The sequence below is a fragment of the Centroberyx gerrardi genome, chromosome 22 (assembly GCF_048128805.1).
Source record: "Centroberyx gerrardi isolate f3 chromosome 22, fCenGer3.hap1.cur.20231027, whole genome shotgun sequence".
Taxonomy (NCBI): domain Eukaryota; kingdom Metazoa; phylum Chordata; class Actinopteri; order Beryciformes; family Berycidae; genus Centroberyx; species Centroberyx gerrardi.
Genome location: NC_136018.1, coordinates 1876237 through 1886236, shown reverse-complemented (window position 1 = coordinate 1886236; position 10000 = coordinate 1876237).

The following is a 10000-nucleotide window of genomic DNA, read 5'->3' as shown; positions in this document are numbered from 1 at the left end:
TCGCTCTCCATTCATATTGTTAGTCAGTGTCGCCATCTGGCAGCGGAAACGTGCAACAGCAGCTGAGAGACAGACTGTCTTCACTGTAATTCAACTAGATCCTTTATTTTAGGAATAGCAAAGGAATATTTTCTGCTTTATGTGACAGTGCTGAGACAAAGTGCTTCACGTCTTCCTCTCCTCTCTGAGTCACCATCCCTTCTCCCATGTTTTCCTTCTTCTGTTTGATCAAAGCGGCTCATATCTCGTGGCAAGAAATCCCCTTTTTCTTCTTTCCTTCACTCTTATTTTATTCCCTTTCCCAGCATTTCTCTCTTTCACTGTCGTTCTAGGACAGCAGGAGTATTACACACTAAGGTGCTGTGACCTCTGACCTTTGACCTCTCTGTTGGCGGCTGTGGTGTTGTAGGCTGATCGGCATCGCTGTCACATAATATGAATCCTTTCTTTTCTCTTATTTCTTTCCCTCGCACTTCTCTATCGTACATGATGAACACGTGTTGGTCCAGCTGACTGTTGGTCCGACGCTTCACAACAGAATTCACCAAACAGCTTTTTTACTGATAGAAGAGAACACAGCGGAGGGATACCATTCAGGAGAGATAGTTCCTGTTTGGGAGACCGGATCTACTTTTATTTTTAAATACTAATTTTAGTGTAAACCAAGAATAGAAATGAAAAATGAGGACTGACTAATTACTGCTTTGTTGTCTTAAAGCAGGATCTGTTGACCAACGTGTTCAGTGTCAGTTTCTGCATACTGGACTCCATTACAGAATTCAAAACTGCTCTTAAAACCCATCTTTTTAAACTAGCTTACTCACTTTAACTGCACCAACTGCATCCTATTTTATACTACAATATTGATGTTTAACTCATTGCTGAGCTATGCTCTGTTGCTTATTGCATGTCTTACTGTTGATTGTACTGATGTCTTATTACTGGTGCTTTGCTGTTTATTGTATGTTCTATTACTGATCTTATATGATGTAAGGTGACCTTGAGTGTATTGAGTATTATTATTAAGTAAAAATCTGAACGCTACAAACTCGTCCAGCTGCATCTGATCTTGGTGAGATTATATTCTGCTTTTCATAATAACCTGCATGTTAAAACTAAGTGGAATATTGCTTTCAGGGGAAATTTAAGGGGAAACTCAGGGTTCGAGGGGTTAAAAAACAGTCAAAGCACAACAATTCAAGTACAAAATCAATTTGCTGGCTCTTAACTTGCTCTTCTAACAGCCAGTTTGTTTCCACCTCTTAGTTTTAGGACTTTATCACTTACCGTCTCTTTAGCCCTGCAGGATCACTGCAGGCCGCGGCGTTACCAGCGGCCTGTTGAGAGTGTAATTGGTTGCGTGGCGGTGAAGCGACTCGCCGGTTCGTATCGACCGGTTCTTCTCCCTCTGCGGTAAAGTGTGGTTTCTGCTGCGGTGCGGCGCTCTGACAGGAAACAACCCGGTCCTGAACCAGGCCGCTCAGGAGGGAGGAGGGAGGGGGGGGTTTAGTGATGGGGGGAAATGTTGAATCGCTTTCCTCTCCTGTCTGATCCAACTTCTTCTCCTATAGCTCTTATTTTATTATATTTTGCTTGTAATGTTGCTGATCATTCTGCTGTTGCTCTCATTGTAAGCCATGTTAAATCAGTTCTGCTGTACAGCTCAGAATGCCTGCGAGCGGTCGAGAGCGACATGAAAAAGATCAATGCATTCCACAACGGATGTCTCTGGAAGATATGTTGCATCTTTTGGCCAGAAAAGATCTCCAATGAGGACCTGTACAAAAACACAAACTGTCACAACGTGGTGCTGGAAATTAAACATCGGCGGCTCAAATGGCTCGGACATGTCCTCAGACTGGACCGGGACCGCATTCCTGAAGTAGCCTTGAGATGGACTCCACCTGGAAAGAGGAAACAAGGGAGGCCAATTATTTTCTCGATTAATCGATTAGTTGTTTGGTCTATAAAATGTCAGAAAATGGTGAAAAATGTCCATCAGTGTTTCCCAAAGCCCAAGATGACGTCCTCAAATGTCTGGTTTTGTCCACAACCCAAAGATATTCAGTTTACTGTCATAGAGGAGTAAAGAAACCAGAAAATATTCACATTTAAGAAGCTGGAATCAGAGAATTTTGACTTATTTTTCTTAAAAAATTACTCAAACCGATTAATCGATTATCAAAATAGTTGGCGATTATTTTAATAGTTGACAACTAATCGATTAATCAATTAATCGTTGCAGCTCTACTTATGTTCCACAGGGAATGAAGAGGATTAAGTAAGTCTCATTGTACGTCACTCTGGATCAGAGCTAAATGTCTGAAATGTAAAACTATGGTGGGCAGAGGCAGAAACAGGTTCGAATGACATCACTAAAGGAGGCATGTGACATTAGCAAGAGGAAACCTGGATTTCGCAAATTAAAATCCCCTCTAATGTACGGAAGCCCATTGAGGACACACACTACACTATACACTATACCAGTCAAAAGTTTGGACACACCACATTTTTCTTTATTTTTACTATTTTCCACATTTTAGAATAACAGTAAAAACATCAAAACTATGAAATAACACAAATGGAATTATGCAGCGACCAAAAAAAGTGTTAAACAAATCAAAACTATCTTATATTTTAGATTCTTTAAAGTAGCCGCCTTTTGCCTTGATGGAAAGACAAAAGGCTTTAGAAAGAAATTCATACATAGGATCAACTTCACTATTTATATTTGTCTAAGAAACTAATTTCAAGCATTTAAGCAGAAGCCTTTAGATCAAAATGGCTTTAAGAAAATGAGGAACATAATATATTCAGTCAGGTGTCCAGACTGGTGACTGGTGGTGTGTATTCATTCATTTTATTTAGGCTACTTTAAGCTATATTTGAGCAATATTTTATATTTAAAGAAGCATTGTTTTGTTGAATGAAAACTGAAATACCAACTAAGATATTGTCACTTTCAGCATCTAAGTAATAGCAGCCTGGTTTTTAGCTCGATGACAAAGTGTTTTAAATTCACACAAAGGATTTTTAATATACGACCAAGAGGTCAGAGAGCTTTCTCAACCTGCGTGTCAGCTGAAGTAAAAACATGAGGATCACCAAAATGATAGATAGGTTATAGGATGTTTTGACATGACAGCGATCTGTCAGTGTGACCCGTTCTCCTCTCACTTCCCTCTGTCCTGTCCTGTTCGCTTCTGTATTTTAGAGAAGCTGATGTGGCACATGTCACATAAAAACATCATACATGTTGTTTTCTGTCTGACCTGTGAGTGTCAGTCTGACCCGTCCTGTCCGGTCACTGCTGTTTAGCTCAGATAAAAACTGCAAGTGTTTGAATGAATGTATAGAGCGGTCATTCCCGTTCAAATCAACGCTCCTGGACGGTCGGAGTGGCGGCCATCTTGCTGTGACCCGTTGGACTAGCTTCTGTATAAAGAGACTTACAGCAAGTCACTGAGCTAGGGTGACCACCTCTTAATTGTTCCGTTGCAGGACAGCAGACGTGACTTTGGGGGACAATGCGGGACACGTGGGAGAGAGAGAAATGACTGCTATGTAAATATTGATTTCATATTAGACGGAATGCCTATTTGCAGTGGCGTTGGATATTAACCTGCTTTAAATCATCGGTAGGCTTTATGAAATGTTTATTTTAACGACACTAGGAACTATTCAATCCAATAAATATAATGACTAAAATTTAATAGGCTAATAGTTTGGTTGAAAATTGCATTTTATGCAAGAATAGGAGGGATAAACAGACCAGTATCCTTAAGTAGCGACTAGAAAATGCACGGTTAAATATATAAGTATGTTGTTTGCGGGACACTGCTTATGACGTGCGGGACGCGGGACACCACGTACCCTACACCCTATACCCTACACCCTACAGCTTCTCTGTCTCCTTGCTGCCATGGATTGCTAACATGCTAATGTTGACTAGAAGAGCTAGAGAGAGAAGTACAGTCTGTGATGAAGCTACGTTAGCCTCGTCGCTAACGTTAGCTTCCAGTTGAGTTCTGACAGTTTGCTGACAGACTCATCTGCTCAGTTCTCACAGTGTGACAGACTTTACAGCCTTAATGAGACTGTGTTGTCACCATAGCAACTAACACTTAAAATTCTATTATTACCAAATTACCAAGACAAATAGTGGAAGAACCGTTTTATCCATTCAGGTTCTGTGGTTTAGACGTTTCTTTTCTTGTTTCTCTTCCAGTGTTAGTCTGCCTCTCTCCTCCCTCTGTCTCCATGTCTTCTGTTCTGGATTTGGACGTTTTGACCCTGTTATTGCACAGGACTAATGTTCAACACCTCTTAGACACTGTGCACTATCATTTTATAGCTTTATACTTATTTATATTACCTTGCCTATTACCTTTCAAGTATTATTTGCTTATTACCGATCATTATTTTTATTACCTTTCCTGTACTTTCTTGGCATTGTTCCGCCAATTGCTGCTGTGGCACCGAATTTCCCCCAGGAGATCAATAAAGTGAAATCTTATCTTATCTTGTCTTATCTTGTCTTATCTTATCCATCCACCTGCCTCATATTACCAACACTTTGTTAAAGGACAACAGGATGGATCAAATAAGAAATGACTGTTGCTCTTTCTTTCTCTCGACCCTGTGATCAGTCCCACTGAGAACCAGATGGGATTTTTGCCTGTGTGTAGCCCAGTTTTAGACCAAGAACTAAATATACAGTATTATTACATACTTAATCAATAGATAAACACCTGTAAATATAAAAAATGATGCACCAGACAAGTCAATATGTATAAGATAATGCTTTATTTTTGTCATTTCCTGTCCTGTCCTGTCTTCTCCCTCCTGTCCTCTCCTGTTCTCTCCTCCTGTCCTGTCCTGTCTTCTCCTGTCCTGTCCTCTCCCTCCTGTCCTGTCCTGTCCTCTTCCTCCTGTCCTGTCCTGTCCTCTCCCTCCTGTCCTGTCCTCTCCCTCCTGTCCCGTCCTGTCCTGTCCTCTCTCTCCTGTCCTGTCCTGTCCTCTCTCTCCTGTCCTGTCCTGTCCTCTCCCTCCTGTCCTCTCCTGTTCTCTCCTCCTGTCCTGTCCTGTCTTCTCCTGTCCTGTCCTGTCCTCTCCTGTCCTCTCCCTCCTGTCCTGTCCTGTCCTGTCCTCTCCTGTCCTGTCCTGTCCTGTCCTGTCCTGTCCTCTCCTGTCCTCTCCCTCCTGTCCTGTCTTGTCCTGTCTTCTCCTGTCCTGTCCTGTCCTGTCCTGTCCTCTCCCTCTTGTCCTCTCCTGTCCTCTCCCTCCTGTCCTGTCCTGTCCTCTCCCTCCTGTCCTGTCCTGTCTTCTCCTGTCCTGTCCTGTCCTCTCCCTCCTGTCCTGTCCTGTCCTCTCCCTCCTCTCCTGTCCTGTCTTCTCCCTCCTGTCCTGTCCTCTCCCTCCTGTCCTGTCCTGTCCTGTCCTGTCTTCTCCTGTCCTGTCCTGTCCTCTCCTGTCCTCTCCCTCCTGTCCTGTCCTGTTCTGCTGACACGTTGCCAGGCTGTCTGTCTTCAGCCTCTGTGGCGGCAGAAGTGCTGACAGCAGATAATAATCCACAGCCAGTATTGATGATTCAGAGAGATTAAACCCAATCAGAGGTGAGAGACGGCGGGGCGTCCTGCTGAGCTCATCCACCCCACCCCACCCTCCCCCCCCCCCCCCCGCCCCCCAGGGACGAGACTGAATCAACCAAAACCTGAGGGGTTTTGTTTTGTTTAGAGGAAGATTGGCCGACGGCCCAGAAAAACAACTTCTTACAGCTCAAGGTGTCATTTTGTGACAGATGTGATTTAGTGGCACAGAGGAGGAGGAGGAGGAAGAGGAGGAGGAGGGAGGGGGTGAAGGTTAGAGACGGGTTTGTGGGCCAGCAGGTTGTCGGTTTGAAACTCCTGGGCTGTTTGGGGAAGTGAATGAGTGATCCCTCCCTCCACTCAGCTGCCCTGTATCCCTTTAGCAAGGCACCTCTCCCTCAGTCTGCTCTGTGACTGAATCAACACAAATTTAAATCTCTCTGTGACGTCTCGTCCCGTCAGCAGCTCCTCCCGTCAGGATTCGCAACGTCACTCTGTCGCACTTTAATGACGTCACACAACAAAGCAGCGTGAGCTTATTGATCAGTAAACTCTGCTGACTCTGCAGGCTGCTGGGATCAAACTGTTTGAACACAGAAAACGCTGCGTCTGCCGCTGTAGAATACGACTCACAGAAGCTAACAGGCTAATATAGAGCTACAGTGCTAATGCGGCCGCAGAAGTTAGCATTAGCATTAGCGGTTTTGTCAAAAACAGCCACTAAGCAGCTCACTGTGGCCCTCATTTATCAATCTAACGTAGAAACCAGCGCAGATCCGAGCGCAGAAATCATCTTACGACAGGGTTCACGTGTGATTCATGAAACGTTCCAATCACAGCGTAAGAATGATCGGGCGTTGATAAATGTGGCGGCTGAAAACAATCGTCATTTAAATATCACGCTTTAGATGCCTCGCCCCTAGAGTTTACGACATGGAGAGGCGTAATACGTCCAAGAAGAGAAACTTCTCCGACCTCGAAATAGAAACTCAAACATCGCAAGTCCAGTTGAACCAATTAGTTCTATTTGGCGGCCTGAAAAGTGGCATCAAAGGAAGTCGGAAAAATGCAGTATGGAAAGAAATCACTGCTGCGGTCAACAGCGCTGCCGTCGACAACCGAACTCCAGCTGAGGTTTGAATATTTCATTTATACATCCGTGATATGTATAGCCTATATATATAATAGTAATATAATAGCAAACAATTTGAAAATACCTATTTATGTTAGGGATAGGCTATATGACACAGTCGATGTAGGCCTTTACAAAATAGAATATTTTGCTATAGGCTACATATTTGTAAGTGATGTGGCTGCATATGTTTAGATGCCAGTCAGAATATATGGTCTAATTCTCCGACTCAGACAGATTTATGCGGCACCGCAAGTCCACGCCGACTCGAAAACGTGCGTACACGAGTTGAGACTTGACGTGAGATTTGATCGTAGCCTCCGCTCACGTCCAAATTGATAAATGCCGAGCTTTGCGTGGAAATGACCGTACGCCCAGTTTTCTGTCGTACGTTCGTTTCGTAGATGAAGTGTTTTCATCAGGTTTGCTGCTGGAGGCAAAAAGATATTTCTGCTCCAGGCAAAAAGGATTTTTTGGACAAGAATAAACTACAGCAGCAAAACAAAGCATCTAACTCAGAAAAACCAATTGTTCCTAATGTTCACTGTTCAATATTTCATGTTCAGTGTTTGATATTTCAGAAATACAAATGACTGCTCCTCTGAAATGTCACGGTCTGCAGGAAAAGGTCTTCAGATTGTTTAAAATATCCAATTCAACAAATATTCTACACTGAGTTTTTGCTTCCATGCCAACAGTCGTTCTGTAACAGCAAGTTTCATATTTTAATGGTGGAGATCACATTTCACAACAAAACTCATCAGTTCAGCAGATCTGAGAGACACACTTTTGTACTTTTGTGCCTAGAGCAGGAAAGTAGTTTCACAACAACACCAAACATCTAGCTCAGTGGTTCTCAAAGTGGGGTCTGGGGCCCATCAGGGGTCCTCGAGGGGCTTCAGGGGTCCACAGCAACATGAGGAACTGCTGTGTTTAATTTCACTGTTATTTAACTTTAACCTCTCTGTCATATCCAGCAGCAGAAAGTCTTCTCAGATGGGTCCTCAGGGTCTGGGGTCTAATGTGGGGTCTAATGTGTGTCTATTTTGGAATCCTTGACATGAAAAGTACATTTACTCAAGTACAGTACAGTTTTGAGGTACTTTCACTTCCATTCTGTGAGACTTTCTACTTTTCCTCCTCTACATCTCAGAGGGAAATCTTGTTCTTCTTCCTCCACTACATTTATCTGCCGGCTGGAGTTACTAGTTACTTTGCAGAATAAGGTTTTACACGCAAAACATACGATAAACTCATAAAATATGTTGCATTGTTAGAGTTTAAACTCCAACAGTATCTGGAGCAGTTAGACCGACAACATTAAAATACTTCTGACAGGTTCACGCTTCAATAATTTAACTCTCTGACAGAATGACGACTTTTACTTTGATACTTCAGTACATTTTACTGCTAATACTTTTATACTCTTACTGAAGTAAACTTTTGACTGCAGGACTTTTAATTTTAATGGAGTATTTTTTCCATTATGGTTTTGCTGCTTTTACTTAAATAAAGGATTTGAGGACTTTCTCCAGCGCTGCTGATGTGGGAGTTGAAACTTATTTTCCTGCAGCAGTGTGTGTGTGTGTGTGTGTGTGTGTGTGTGTGTGTGTGTGTGTGTGTGTCACTCTGGATCAGAGAGTCAGAGAAATGCTTAAGATGTAAAATGTAAATGTGATGTTGAATGTTGGGAACATTTTCATTAGTTATGAGGATTACGAGTCAGAATGCAACTGTAAGCACAATAAAACTAAACTAAAAATGCGGCTTTATTAGTGTTTTACATGTTGGTGTTGCTTTCTGCTTACTGTCCTGTCTCTGTTTTTATTTTCTTCCCTTCCTCCTCTCTCCTCTTGTTTCTCTGTCTGTTGTTAATGTTAATGTTGTTTAATGTTGTTTGTCTGTTTTGACCCTTAATGTTGAATGTTTGTGTGTCTTTGAGTTTTTATTTTATCCCGTCCTGACCTGCCAGGTAATATAAAAGTTAAATAAAAAAGGTTTGATTCCCTCTGCAGGCCTGTTGAAATGTTAAAAACATTAAAAACATTAAAAACAGTCATGTTTAACAGTGCACCTGACCAGAAAGCTTTATATTTTGATCCGGTGTGGATCAAATCTGTTCAGTCAGCAGGAAGCCTCGACCTCTGCACCGTCAGGCTGTGAGGTCATCTTGACACGGCTGCTGCTGATTGGTCAGATGACCGCTGTTCCACTTCCTGTTTCCTGACCTGAAGCTTCTTCTTCTCTGTTCTGAATCTGAACTCAACAGGAAGTCACAGAGACTGGGTCAGAGTACAGAGGATAAGCTAGTATAGAATAGAATAGAATCAAACTGAATAGAATAGAATAGAATAGAATAGAATAAGATAGTATGGGACAGGAGAGAATAGAATAGCACAGCACAGAGAATACAATACAATACAATAGATCAGTGGTTCTCAACCTGGGGGTTGGGACCCTATGGGGGTCGCAAGATGACTTACAGGATTGGAAAAAAAACAAACTATTTTTTCAGATTTTTCTCTTAATTTATCAAGTCTTGAGGCTCAAGTCCCAAGTCAAGACCCAAGTCTAAATGTAGATTACCAAGTCAAGTCCATGTCATTAATATCAAGTCTCAAGTCTAAATGTAGAACAGCAAGTCAAGTCAGAACAAATCAAGAGTCCAGTATCAATTTAATATCTTAAAGAAAACTAAATATCTAGGACTTTTCAGTGCAATATGGTTTTAATAGGATAAAAACTTGGTAAGAGCATCATGAGTTTGATTTCTATAATCAGTTTCAACTTCAATAAATTCAATCATTCCATACAAATTCAGAAAACAGAATTTAAATTCAGTCGTCCGCTGGAACAAATCTCATCACTTTCAATCTAAGTCATTTACACAAACACAAGATCTCAAGTCAAGACTTTAGAAACCTTTTCAAGTCATCAAAGTACAAGTCAGAGTCAAGTCCCAAGTCACCAGAACCCAAGTCAAGTCAAGTCTCAAGTCTTCTCTTCATGCAGCAAGTCAAGTCTCAAGCTATTGAAATTATGACTCGAGTCTAAGAAGTCATGTGACTCGAGTCCTCGCCTCTGCTTTTGTGTGTCAGCAGTCGGTAAGAAACCAGTCTGTTTTCAGCGAGTACAAAAAGCAAAATCCAGCTTTCTTTCACTCTTTCTTTCACACTTTTACTCTTTTGTTCACTCCTTCTGTCTTTCTATCATCCCACTCTTCCTGCTTTTCTGAAGCGGGACAGTCTAGTCCTCTTTCCACCACTGATAAGAGGTTAAA